This window comes from Schistocerca serialis, chromosome 1 (genome assembly GCF_023864345.2).
Source record: "Schistocerca serialis cubense isolate TAMUIC-IGC-003099 chromosome 1, iqSchSeri2.2, whole genome shotgun sequence".
Lineage (NCBI taxonomy): Eukaryota > Metazoa > Arthropoda > Insecta > Orthoptera > Acrididae > Schistocerca > Schistocerca serialis.
This window is the reverse complement of record NC_064638.1, coordinates 655,817,419-655,832,037: the sequence shown is the minus strand read 5'-3', so window position 1 is coordinate 655,832,037 and position 14,619 is coordinate 655,817,419.

Genomic DNA, 14,619 nt, shown 5'->3' with positions numbered 1-14,619 from the left:
GTGGCACAACTTGACCAGAAGAAGGGATCGGTTGGTAGGACATGTTCTGAGGCATCAAGGGATCACCAATTTAGTATTGGAGGGCAGCGTGGAGGGTAAAAATCGTAGGGGGAGACCAAGAGATGAATACACTAAGCAGATTCAGAAGGATGTAGGTTGCAGTAAGTACTGGGAGATGAAAAAGCTTGCACAGGATAGAGTAGCATGGAGAGCTGCATCAAACCAGTCTCAGGACTGAAGACCACAACAACAACAACATATTACAATTATATTCGGCGAGGGAAGATATACTCAAATAAATGGACGTCTTTCACCATAACAGCTCCATAGGTTGTATAGGTTACGTAAGAAACATTGCCGGGAACGGAGTAACTTTGCAGTGACCGGCGTTCCACGGATGCTGGTACCTGAGCACATATGTAATCCTGCCTCCCGTTGTCTCAGGGATACAGCACAATGTGCACCACTCCCACTCTTTCACAGAAGAAGATTTTTCTCTCGGCCCCGCTAGCAGCTATTCCATGTTCCTTTTTCAACCAAGGAATGACCGGTGTGGAGCTTAACGATATCGTCAGTTTGAAGCCTCGCTAAATGGGCCGCCACAACATCTAAAGTATGCTGTACATTTTGCTTTTTATGATCTCATGCACTTGTCAGCTATGAAAGTTCTAATGGGAAAGCCATGAAAGCCAAAAGCACCGGACCGCCTGCTCAAATAAGCTGCAGATTAATACTTCAATGGCTAGCTGCTTATGAAACCCCGAACAGGCTCTGTCAGTGGTCGGCGGCTAACAGTAATCTGCTTAGCCAAAGATAAATTAGATCTTCCGCTGGCGGCGCCAGCTGCGGCCGGCTGCGCAGAGCGGGTAGGAATTTCGCGCTCCAGAGACCTAAATGTGACGGCAAACAAGGTTTCGCCAGTACATTTCCAATGTGAAAAGCTGATGAGCTAACACAGAGAAGCGCCAGTGCTTCATTAATTTCTGTCCAGTTGCAGTGCAGTAAGCGACTTCTGAGAATAAATTTCCCTTGCTACGTGTCTATGGTCAAAAATTTTTGCCTTCAGACTACCGGTTTCGGTCTATAGCCAGTATATTCAGACCTGCTTTATAAAAACATGTCCAGGATATGAAGCAGATCTGAAAATGGTCATTATTGGCTGAAACCGCTAATCTGAAAAGAGCAAATTGTGACCATAGACGTGTAGTAAAGGAAATTTATTCTGTATTCGGGTCACTGTTCATTTTGCGACCACATCGCATCTTGTGACTTCAGAGAAGCTGTAGGTCATTTAATATTCAAAGATTTCTTACTTCATCTTCCCTCAAAATATGCATTCAAACGTTTTCGGTTTGAGGCTAAAGGTAACTTTAAAGTAAGTTTCAGAATGGTAAACAACGGAAGTAACGTAGAACGCTCAAATTAAAAATGATCCTACGTGTTAGTTATCTTTTCAAGAGGAAAACGACAATTTCCTTCATCAGATGGAGGTGTTTGTAGGGATCTGCAGAGAACTGATACATAACTACATGATATTAACACTGTAATTTCCATATGAGATTATAATGTTCAAATGCGTGTGAAATCTTATGGGACTTAACTGCTAAGGACATCAGTCCCTAAGCTTACACACTACTTAACGTAAATTATGCTAAGGACAAATACACACACACACACACACACACACACACACACACACACACACACACACTCATGCCCGAGGGAGGACTCGAGCCTCCGCCGGGATCAGCTGCACAGTCCATGACTGCAGCGCCTTAGACCACTTTGCTAATACCGGTTAAGAGATTATGTATCTCAGGATTAGTAATTTTATGTGACTACGACGGTTGAGTGCACGGGCGAATTCCAGCAACGACTGATGCATAATATTCTTGGAAGTCAGATGAAACATAATCTGGAGAACTTTGCTTATGGAAAAGTACATACGCTAACTTTCTATAAAGTTTAAGGCCCTAATAAAAGGCGTATCTCTAAATTGTTCTTTAGCAATCTGTAGGTCTCTCCACGGCCTAATATTCTCACCAATAAACAATATATATATCAAAATCTCCCACGATCATTGACCACCATGTCCCGGTGCTGCTGACATTAGTAATCTCTTCCCTTTCCGTCCTCCCCTTCCCTTCCTCTTCCCCCTCTCCCCCTCAATTTACACAATAATCACAGTTTCATTGTTGATGAGTTAAAATGACGGTAGACTTTCTGAAACATAAGGTTTCTAAATTTATGTTACAGTTTTCGTAGTCTTTTATCCGTCTCAGTCCAGTATTAAGTCTCCTTGGCAGTTCCATAACACTGCTGTTTGGAATAAACCGACGTTAAACAACTCCAACAAGACTCCTATTGATTCCATCGCCTCAGTCCTTCATACCGATCAGATCTCTTCTTTAATACAACGGAAAAACAGCCAAGGTTACAAATTTCACTTTTCTTTACTTGAAGGGTCGGGACCCATTTTTAAATTATCTACACAGTCATACTGATATTTCCTAAAATAAAAGAACCATGTCAAGCTAACAAACGTAAACATATAGCAAGGTATTCGTATATACTTCTTCGGGACCCATTTTTAAATTATCTACACAGTCATTCTGATATTTCCTAAAATAAAAGAACCATGTCAAGCTAACAAACGTAAACATATAGCAAGGTATTCGTATATACTTCACAAATAATTTATTAAACATAAAGTATACTTTTGGCAGTATAGAAAGGAAAACAAAATTTACAGTTCAATTCAGTTCTTGGAGCATAGCTTAGCAAGATAAATAACCATTTAAAATACCTAAAAGCATAATGAAAACCGAAGTCAAATAGACATCCCCAGCAGATAGAAAGGGGCCAATAATAGTTCACAACGTCTGGCCCTTCCTCACAAGCAATGGACAATAAAATTAACTTACGCATTTAACCGCAGGATAACCAACTAGAACTTTCTGAGTTAATTAAGAGTACTTAAATTCATAAACTAAATAAAGGTCTGTGACCACTCCCGAAAGCAGCTAGTCAATAATGCGAAGCTGGTTATTGTCGAACTACCAATGCAAATTTCTCAAATCACTTTTCTGTACAATGTGACACACAAAACAGTTCACTCTTGCAGGACATAATGACACCAACAAAATCAGTCACGCTCACAGTACAATAATAACAGGATCACCTAACGCACATAGAAAATCAAATACCGTCACTGTGTAATCAATATTACTCTCTCTTTAGAGAACTGCCCACACGCCCGTTGTGCCACCCATACAACAGCTGTAACACTCTGCACTATACCCAAGGCCCTTCTGTGTCTAAAAATTACTGATTGTCCGATGTACTGTGAGCACATTTCTTCACTGTACACTGCGCTGCTTTACTCGACTGGTCAAAACACTGCTGTCAGTTACTGAAGCAGCCAGCCGGCGCTACTCTTGTATTCTAAGATCCCCTGTGGGCATCGCCACTGGAATCGCCATTCTGTTACACGGAAGAGGCACCATCCGCACCACTGGGTTACTTCCGTCCACATAACGGCCACAATCCACGTTGACCGTTGCGCTTCTCTCACGTGAGACATGTTTCTCATCGCGAAGCACGCCAGACGTTACGTCCGACGTGGTCGCCGCACTCTTTGTAACGACTTGTTATATTTCACGCCAGGTGCTGTTCATCGTGATTTGCGGCCTTAGCGCTCTCCAGCGGCAATTTCCGGATCCATCTGGTGCAGAAATCACAGTTTCTTTACGAAAATGGACGTGCGTAAAATAGCTGCTATTGTCGAAGAAGAGCAGAGAAAATCGCGAAGAAAATTCTGGACTCGTCTATGGCTTGAACACAGAATTGCTGGCTGAGGAAAACTGCATAATGCTGTACGACGATCCGAGATACTTAAAAAAACTAAACTCTGCTCGACCAGGCCATAAACGCCCAAGGGTACCGACCGGCCGCCGTGTCATCCTCGGCACACAGTCATCATTGGATGCGGATATGGGGGGGGGGGGGGCATGTGGTCAGCACACCTCTTTCCAGGCCGTTTTCTCAGTTTACGAGACCGGAGTCGCTACTTCTCGATAAAGTAGCTGTTTGCCTCAAAAGGCTGAGTGCACCCCGCTTGCCAGCAACGCTCGTCAGACCGGTGCGCCACCCATTCAAGTGCTAGCCCAGCCCGGCAGCGCTTAACTTCGGTGATCTGACGGAGAACCAGTGTTACTAATGCGGCAAGGAAGTTGGCTGAGATATTAACTAGTAGAAATTATTCTTTAACAGACTGGAATCTTCATCCAGTTTTCAGTTTGTACTGAATATAGTTAAAGTATTGTGCCTAACGTCAGTTCGTGTTTGCATAATATCCGTATTCGCAATGGTGTATTCACCACCTTCACTCTGAGGTAACGTATTTCATCATTTCGATTTCAAGATCGAGATTCGTTTCGTAATTTCATTTAAATGGAAGAGAAGATTTTTTTCGAAACTGTTCACCATCATTGACAAACATATTTACTACTAAGATGCAAACACGAGTCAGTCCATAAAACCAAGAGATAGGTGTATATGTTTTACAGAAAATTTCAGAATAGCAAAACCTTCCAATGTGTAGCTTGTGCAGTCTGAAACCGCGCGACAGCTACGGTCGCAGGTTCGAATCCTGCCTCGGGCGTGGATGTGGGTGATGTCCTTAGATTAGTTAAGTTTAAGTAGTTCTAAGTTCTAGGGGACTGATAACCTCAGAAGGTAAGTCCCATAGTGCTCAGAGCCATTTGAACCATTTTCTTTTCTTTTTTTGTAGCTTGTGTTTAGTTTCTGACATAGACTGCCAGTCACGATAACATTTGTAGTGACGGGAACAATTGCAGTTTTTTTTTTCTTTAATCATCAGTCTTTTGACAGTATGAATGATAACCGCCACGAATTCCTCTTCGTCTCAGAGTAGCACTTGTAACCTACGTCCTCAAGTATTTGATGGATGTATTCCAATCTCTGTCTTTCTCTACAGTTTTTACCCTCTGCACTAGCATGGAGGTTAACGTCCAATCATCCTGTCCCTTCTTCTTGTCCGTCTTTTCCATATACTCCTTTCCTCGCAAATTCTGCGGAGAACCTCCTCATTCCTCACCTTATCGGTCCAGCTAATTTTCAACATTCTTCAGTAGCACTACATCTCAACTACTCCTGTCCTCTTCTGGTTTTCCCTCAGTCCATGTCTCACTGCCATGAAATGCGCCACAAACGCCGCCAACCGCGTATAGGGAAAAACCAGCGTGAAAGCTGCACTATCGAGACCTGGTGGATCGAGCAGGAAACGAGATCTGCCGCGAATTAATAAGTCACGACACAGTTTTAAAAAATTTAAAGTTTCCCCTGTGTGTGAAAAGGTCATTTTCTCTGCTTTCACGCACCAACCGTTGTCATCCCAGATTTCTTTTGTTCATAAACTTTTTTGTAGTTCGATTTATTGATATCTTAGCTTGTTGAGAACAACTACAGATAGGGTGTTAGATGAACTCCTCCAAGCGCCTGAATACAGAAGCTCGAGAGTGACACATCTAACGGACAAAAGGTGACAGAATGTCGTTTCATAGTTACCGAACTGAGTGACTTGTGTAGGCTTATACAGAATAGTGCTTTATGTGCGCTGTGTGGAAAAGATGGTAGGCTATAACGATTGTGGAAGATCATAAAGGCAGGCAGATGTGGGCAATAAGCAGTGGGGTAGCAAAAGGAGGACATTCTTCTGGTTAGTGCGCAGAAAAAGGTCAAAATTCAAATTTTAGACTTGCCCTGTGAATGCGATATATGAGGAAACGTGAATGAGCAGCTCGTATATTTTGTGCTATCACCGATCTGTCACCACCCCCAACATTTGAGATGTACACTGTTATCCGTTGTCAGGTTTAGTCGAATGAGTACTGCGTCTTTGAAGCAAGCTGTTGAAGAAACTGTGGTGTCCAACACAGCGGCAGCCTTTGATGGGTGATGGGGTGAAAAGTGTTACTACCTACAATTGTACAGAGTTGTCGCAACAACAGCACTAAAGAATGGAAAGGCGATAATGTTGAATCCTCAACAAAATACTGCCATGGATACAAAAGAAGCAACCATCTTTATCAATGAGCACTGAATTATTCTGGGTACTTTGATGCAACAAAATCAAATGAATTCTCAGAATATATCAAAGAGCAAAATTAAGGTGTGTCGTTCACGAATTAGAGCTGGAGACTGAAATCGATTTGCTAATGTGTGAAAGGAGTGTAAAACTTGAAAAATTAGAGCGTTTTAGACATGTGCAAAAGAGTTTGGCTAAGTTTTTATAAAAACTGATGAGGGGAAACCTGAATATTGCCAAATCTACGGATGGTCGGGATAGCTCCAGTAACGGTTATGACTCTACTATGGTATAACCATAAGAAGTAATATGGGGAAATAATCAGCAGCTTTGGATTCAGGCTGACTTGGTTGCAGTGGTAAAAGTCAAACATCGGGCAAGGAGTAACTTCATTGCTCGAATGACGTGTTTTGAAATTAGATAGAAAAATATTTTATAAAACATATCAATGCACAGCTACAGCATTCCACTTTGATCAAAATCATCTGGCAAAAACTAGAATATAGGCACTTGGGAGCGATTGATGTACAAATTGTATTTCACATAAAAGTGCAGCAATCCCTTTTGGGTGGGTGTATTGTAGTTTGTGCAAGGTATTTTCAATGAAAGTGGAATGCTATAGCCGTGTATTGCAATATTTAGATATCTGATGATGATTAAATTCAGAAACTTGTCTTGTGAGCAATAAAGCCATTCCTTGCTGATGCTTGACTTTTACCATTGAGACCCAGTCAGCCTGAATCCAACGATTGATTATTGTAATAATTGTTGCCTGCCCCCTGCATGACTTCGTTACATTTACATATACTATGGTATAGGAAACATGAAGAAAGCAGTTTGGTCTACCTTCCTCCATAAAGCTTCTACAGACCATTATCCAAAGCATAGGCTTTTTGGCAGTGTTTAAGGCTCTTGGTGTGGATACAAGAAAACACTTGCAACTGGCGAAATTTATTCAAATCAGCGTTCATTTACAACATTGAATGCAATGAAGCAGTATACAAATTTCATTTACTGAACAGAATAGAAATTATTTTAAAAAATCTCTGAGGAATAGAGTGATTAACTGTGTATCAAAATGCTCAGATGACGACCCCCCAAATTGTCCTACAATTTTCATCCTGTTAAGAGTTAACGGCTTTTAGTTGTTGTTGTTGTTGTTGTGATCTTCAGTCCTGAGACTGGTTTGATGCAGCTCTCCATGCTACTCTATCCTGTGCAAGCTTTTTCATCTCCCAGTACCTACTGCAACCTACATCCTTCTGAATCTGCTTAGTGTATTCAACTCTTGGTCTCCCTCTACGATTTTTACCCTCCACGCTGCCCTCCAATACTAAATTGGTGATCCCTTGATGCCTCAGAACATGTCCTACCAACCGATCCCTTCTTCTGGTCAAGTTGTGCCACAAACTTCTCTTCTCCCCAATCCTATTCAATACTTCCTCATTAGTTATGTGATCTACCCATCTAATCTTCAGCATTCTTCTGTAGCACCACATTTCGAAAGCTTCTATTCTCTTCTTGTCCAAACTATTTATCGTCCATGTTTCACTTCCATACATGGCTACACTCCATACGAATACTTTCAGAAATGACTTCCTGACACTTAAATCAATACTGGATGTTAACAAATTTCTCTTCTTCAGAAACGCTTTCCTTGCCATTGCCAGCCTACATTTTATATCCTCTCTACTTCGACCATCATCAGTTATTTTGCTCCCCAAATAGCAACACTCCTTTACTACTTTAAGTGCCTCATTTCCTAATCTAATTCCCTCAGCATCATCCGACTTAATTAGACTACATTCCATTATCCTTATTTTGCTTTTGTTGATGTTCATCTTATATCCTCCTTTCAAGACACTGTCCATTCCATTCAACTGCTCTTCCAAGTCCTTTGCTGTCTCTGACAGAATTACAATGTCATCGGCGAACCTCAAAGTTTTTATTTCTTCTCCATGAATTTTAATACCTACTCCGAATTTTTCTTTTGTTTCCTTTACTGCTTGCTCGATATACAGATTGAACAACATCGGGGAGAGGCTACAACCCTGTCTTACTCCCTTCCCAACCACTGCTTCCCTTTCATGTCCCTCGACTCTTATAACTGCCATCTGATTTCTGTACAAATTGTAAATAGCCTTTCGCTCCTTGTATTTTACCCCTGCCACCTTTAGAATTTGAAAGAGAGTATTCCAGTCAACATTGTCAAAAGCTTTCTCTAAGTCTACAAATGCTAGAAACGTAGGTTTGCCTTTCCTTAATCTTTCTTCTAAGATAAGTCGTAAGGTCAGTATTGCCTCACGTGTTCCAGTGTTTCTACGGAATCCAAACTGATCTTCCCCGAGGTTGGCTTCTACTAGTTTTTCCATTCGTCTGTAAAGAATTCGTGTTAGTATTTTGCAGCTGTGACTTATTAAACTGATAGTTCGGTAATTTTCACATCTGTCAACACCTGCTTTCTTTGGGATTGGAATTATTATATTCTTCTTGAAGTCTGAGGGTATTTCGCCTGTTTCATACATCTTGCTCACCAGATGGTAGAGTTTTGTCAGGACTGGCTCTCCCAAGGCCGTCAGTAGTTCCAATGGAATGTTATCTACTCCGGGGGCCTTGTTTCGACTCAGGTCTTTCAGTGCTCTGTCAAACTCTTCACGCAGTATCATATCTCCCATTTCATCTTCATCTACATGCTCTTCCATTTCCATAATATTGTCCTCAAGTACATCGCCCTTGTATAGACCCTCTATATACTTCTTCCACCTTTCCGCTTTTCCTTCTTTGCTTAGAACTGGGTTTCCATCTGAGCTCTTGATATTCATGCAAGTCGTTCTCTTATCTCCAAAGGTCTCTTTAATTTTCCTGTAGGCAGTATCTATTTTACCCCTAGTGATATAGGCCTCTACATCCTTACATTTGTCCTCTAGCCATCCCTGCTTAGCCATTTTGCACTTCCTGTCGATCTCATTTTTGAGACGTTTGTATTCCTTTTTGCCTGCTTCTTCTTCTTCTTCTTTCGATTTCGGCCATCTTTGGACCACGTTCAACAATTCACTTGCCCGGCTTTTTGATCTTTTTTTCTCTCTTCCCAATATTTCCTCATCATTTTCGAGTGGTTCCTCCTCCGCTCTTCCGACCATTTCCTGTTATTATTCTTTAGTTTCGTTTCTTCTGGAAAACACTTAATTTCGTTCACTATTTGTCTAAACTTTTCCCTGTCCCTGATTGACTCACGGGTGACATTAAAATAGGCCAAATCCTTTTTCACCATCTGTATCCATTTATTGTTGGTTTTTTCGTTCCTGTTACTATGTTCAAACACTTTTCTTGTTAGTCTGTTTCCATCCATCCTCGACAGGTGACCATAAAACGTTAGTCTGCGTTTACGCATTGCCTCACTCACTTTCTCAATAGTTTTGTATATTTCCTTATTACTCTTTAGCTTGTACTCTTCTCCAATCTTTCTCGGTCCTAATATTTTTCTCAAAATTTTCCTTTCCTTCTTTTCCATGTTTTCTATTTCCCCCTTTTTGTTAAGAGTTAGGCACTCCGATGCATACAGGCATTCTGGTCTAATGACAGTTTTATAATGTCTTAATTTAGCTTGAATCGAAATGTTTTTTTTGTTATATATGTCTTTGGTTTTTTGAAAAGCAAATTCCATTTTCCTTGCTCTCGCCTGGTTTGCACTCTTGTCTAAACCATTCACTTGAATTATTTCACCTAAATACTTAAATTTTTCTACTCTCTTAATATTGCCGTATTTAGTAATAAGATTTTTCTTGTTATTTCTATGATTAGACATATACACGGTTTTTTCAAATGAAATCTGCAGTCCAGCTCTGGCCGAAACTTCTTGTAGTTTCTCCAGGTAGTTCTGAGCTATTTCTTCGTTTTCTGTAATTACTGCCAGATCGTCTGCAAAAGCTAAACAGTCCACTTCTATTTTTTCTTTTTTTGTTCCAATTCTGATGTCATTCTTGATGCCTTTGAGTTCTTCTTTCCATATTCTCAATATATTTTCCAGTACGCAGTTGAAGAGGATTGGGGATAAACCATCACCTTGTCTAACACCTGTTTTAATTTCGAACTTCCTTGAAATTTCACCCATAAATTTAACTTTGGCCTTACTGTTTGTTAGCGTCTGTTTGATAATTTGAATTGTTTTCGTATCGACCCCAAATTCTTCCAATACTTTCAGTAATGTTTCTCTATCTACCGAGTCGTATGCTTTTTTGAAATCTACAAATACTATTGCAAATCTCTGGCCTCTTGAGATTCTGTAACGAATTAGTGTTTTCAGGTTAAATATTTGTTCAACACAGGATCTACCTTGTCTAAAACCTGCTTGATATTCACCTATTTTTTTATCCAGAACTGGCTCCACGATTTGAAGTAATTTCCTTGACAAAATTTTGTATCCTACTGGTAGTAGCGAGATCCCTCTATAATTATTAACATTCATCTTATCCCCCTTTTTGTGTAGTGGGTGTATCAGGGCACACTGCCAGTCTTCAGGAATTCTTTCTTCGTCCCAGATCTTCTTAAACATATGTTCCAAAACTTGTGGGAGGTTGGTATCCATTATTTTTAGGATTTCTGGTACTATGGAGTCTTCACCTGGGGCTTTATTGTTTTTTAGACTGTGTATTATGTGTTTTATTTCTTCAGCGTCTGGAGGTTTTGACTCGGTATTAGTATTTCGGTGGTTTTCAAAACTCATTTTATCTTTGGGTGGTTCAAAATTTAGTAGATTCTCGAAATATTTTGCTAATATTTCACAATTAGTCTTGTTTGTCAAACCTAGCTTGTTCTCTTCATCTTTAAAACATAAATTTGGGGATTGGTATTTGGTTAGCTGTTTTCTAAAAGTTTTGTAGAAATCTCTAGAATTATTTCTTTTAAAGTCTTCCTCAATCTGTTCTAGGTTATCCTGAAATTGTCTTCTTTTTTTATTACGGAAAAGCTTAGCTGTTTCTCTTCTCTGGATTTTAAAATTGTCAAGATCTTGAGGATCTTTTGTGGAGTTCCATTTCTGCCACAATTTCTGTCTCTTCTCCAGGTTCTCATCACATTCATTGTCCCACCATGGATGTCTGCTTACTCTTTTCACGAGACAATTTTCTTTTGCTATTTCAACTATTTCGTTTTTGATCTCCTCCCATCCCGCTTCCTTATTTATTGTGGATATGCCATCGCTATCTTTGTGCAATGCTCTTTGAAACCGTTGTTTAATTTCTTCATTTTTTAACGTTTCTGTGTTATATTTTGGAATTTTGTAAAAGGTTTTCTTCTCTTTTCGAAATGGAAGTGGTCTGAATTTAATCGTAGTCAAATAGTGGTCTGAATCAACATCAAGGCTTTTCAGCACTTTAGTGTTTTGAATTTCTTCTTGACAATGAAGTGAGATAGCCACATGGTCAATTTGGAATTCTCCGAGAAGTGGATTTGGTGATCTCCATGTTTTAGTTTTTCGGCTCAGCTTTTTGAAATGTGTTGTCATTATTTTCAAGTTGAAATGCCTACATACCTCTATAAGCCTTTCTTCATTTTTTGAAGTTCTTTTGTGACCTGGGAAGAGGCCTACTGTTCCATGGTATTTTTGCCTGCTTCATTTACTGCATTTTTATATTTTCTCCTTTCATCAATTAAATTCAATATTTCTTCTGTTACCCAAGGATTTCTACTAGCCCTCGTCTTTTTACCTACTTGATCCTCTGCTGCCTTCGCTACTTCATCCCTCAAAGCTACCCATTCTTCTTCTACTGTATTTCTTTCCCCCATTCCTGTCAATTGTTCCCTTATGCTCTCCCTGAAACTCTGTACAACCTCTGGTTCTTTCAGTTTATCCAGGTCCCATCTCCTTAAATTCCCACCTTTTTGCAGTTTCTTCAGGTTTAATCTACAGGTCATAACCAATAGAGTGTGGTCAGAGTCCACATCTGCCCCTGGAAATGTCTTACAATTTAAAACCTGGTTCCTAAATCTCTGTCTTACCATTATATAATCTCTCTGATGCCTTTTAGTATCTCCAGGGTTCTTCCATGTATACAACCTTCTTTCATGATTCTTAAACCAAGTGTTAGTTATGATTATGTTGTGCTCTGTGCAAAATTCTACCAGGCGGTTTCCTCTTTCATTTCTGTCCCCCAATCCATATTCACCTACTATGTTTCCTTCTCTCCCTTTTCCTACACTCGAATTCCAGTCACCCATGGCTATTAAGTTTTCGTCTCCCTTCACAATCTGAATAATTTATTTTGTTTCATCATACATTTCTTCAATTTCTTCGTCATCTGCAGAGCCAGTTGGCATATAAACTTGTACTACTGTAGTAGGTGTGGGCTTCGTATCTATCTTGGCCACAATAATGCGTTCACTAAGCTGTTTGTAGTAGCTAACGCGCACTCCTATTTTTTTACTCATTATTAAACCTACTCCTGCATTACCCCTATTTGATTTTGTATTTATAACCCTGTAATCACCTGACCAAAAGTCTTGTTCCTCCTGCCACCGAACTTCACTAATTCCCACTATATCTAACTTTAACCTATCCATTTCCCTTTTTAAATTTTCTAACCTACCTGCCCGATTAAGTGATCTGACATTCCACGCTCCGATCCGTAGAACGCCGGTTTTCTTTCTCCTGATAACGACATTCTCTTGAGTAGTCCCCGCCCAGAGATCCGAATGGGGGACTATTTTACCTCCGGAATATTTTACCCAAGAGGACGCCATCATCATTTAATCATACAGTAAAGCTTTTAGTTATAGCCATGTAAACTTTACGAAAAATTTTTGTACTTTTCGAGAAGTTCACAAGCGTTCCTAGGAAAATGACCTTATGACACTGGAATGCTTCTCTTACCAAGAAAGAAGCAAAGCAGAGATTGTGACAGTATACATATTGGCCTCCACCGTTCTCGTATGAATGACTAATGCCGTATCTCTAATGACCTCTTATCGACCGTCTGTAGACTCTATATGGAGTATATGCTGAGTTATCTGTGTATGAGATAAAACAGGAGCGTATCTACTGAGGAGGGTGGGGGGGCGTTTTAACTCTACTGTTGTTAGCGGAGGGTCCATTTATGAAACGTCCCCTTTGAACAATTATAAAGCACTGTGCTTAAACTGACACACAATATTTTTAGCGCAACGCAATCTGACTTTCAATAATCCCTACAAAAGAATGGCCCTGACTAACAATAACCTATACCTTTCATGAATCACTTACCTCACAAAAATCTTCGTTAGTTAAACTACTGCATTACAGCGAGCGCCAATACTGCCAGCTAAATAAATGATTCAAACTACTGAGGGCACTAACTACTGATAGGCATAGTTAGCAAATGAAAGATTTTGATAGAGAAAAAAAACAATGTATTTACCTTCATATTGTTCAAAAGTCATATTATATATATCAGTTCATGACATCCAGTCTTACAAATTTCAAAACTCCGCCATTTCTCTCCCCACATCCATCACTGCTGGCGGCTCACCTCCGACTGCGCAACGCTAAACGCTGTTAACATCCAACTGCCCAGCACTATAATGGCAGACAACAATGCAAACTAGCCACAGACTGCACACAGCACAGCCAGTGATTTTCATACAGAGCGCTACGTGGCGTTACCAATATAAAAACCTAAACAGCCTACTTACATAGCCCCCATGCTCCCCACAAAAATTTTTACAAATTGTTTTGGGCAGTGGCCAATACAGATTTGAAAAACTTTTTCATAATTACAATAACAAATAAATCAAATGCACACACTTATTGATACAACGTTGGTCAAAAGCTAAAATTTTCGCACAGTCCTGATCATTCATCACAGTAAAATTGCAGTGTGTTTTTTTTTCTCAAAGTCTGAGCAATAAAAGAAAATGCACGCGGAAGTAGTGGACTTCCATGCAGTCTTGAAGAGTAGTGTTGTCATTCCAACGGAAAGACAGTGCTGACTCTTGACATGCAGACAGGTAATGGGCCACAACAGAGCAAACCCACAGCAGAGTCAGTCGAAGTTTCGAAGAATATTGGTAGGTAGGTCGTCACAGAGCAGACCCACTATAGTCTTGGTAGAGAGTATGGTATTGGTGGGCCACCAGAGGTGCAGACCCACTGCAGTCCTTGTAGAAATAATGGTATTGGTGAGTCATCAAAGGTGTAGACCCGCTGTAGTCCTTGTAAAGATGGCTAGCAGCCATCTGTTGCGATTGTGCAGGTGCACAATTACCATCGAAGAGTCTTGCGGAGAATATAGCAAGTCCATAAACCACCACCTGTGCACGCACAAAGTTTTTGGAATTGCCCTTAGAAGTCTTGCAGACAATATAGCAAGCCCATAAACCACCACTTGTGCACTCACCAAAAAATTTTTGGAAATGTCCTTAGAACCAGCAATGCTGTTATCCAGTCCCTTTCTGAATTATTAACACACCTGCAAACACTATCAGTCCCTACTTCTCACATATTGTCCATATACTGTGACCAACAGAAACGTGTGCAG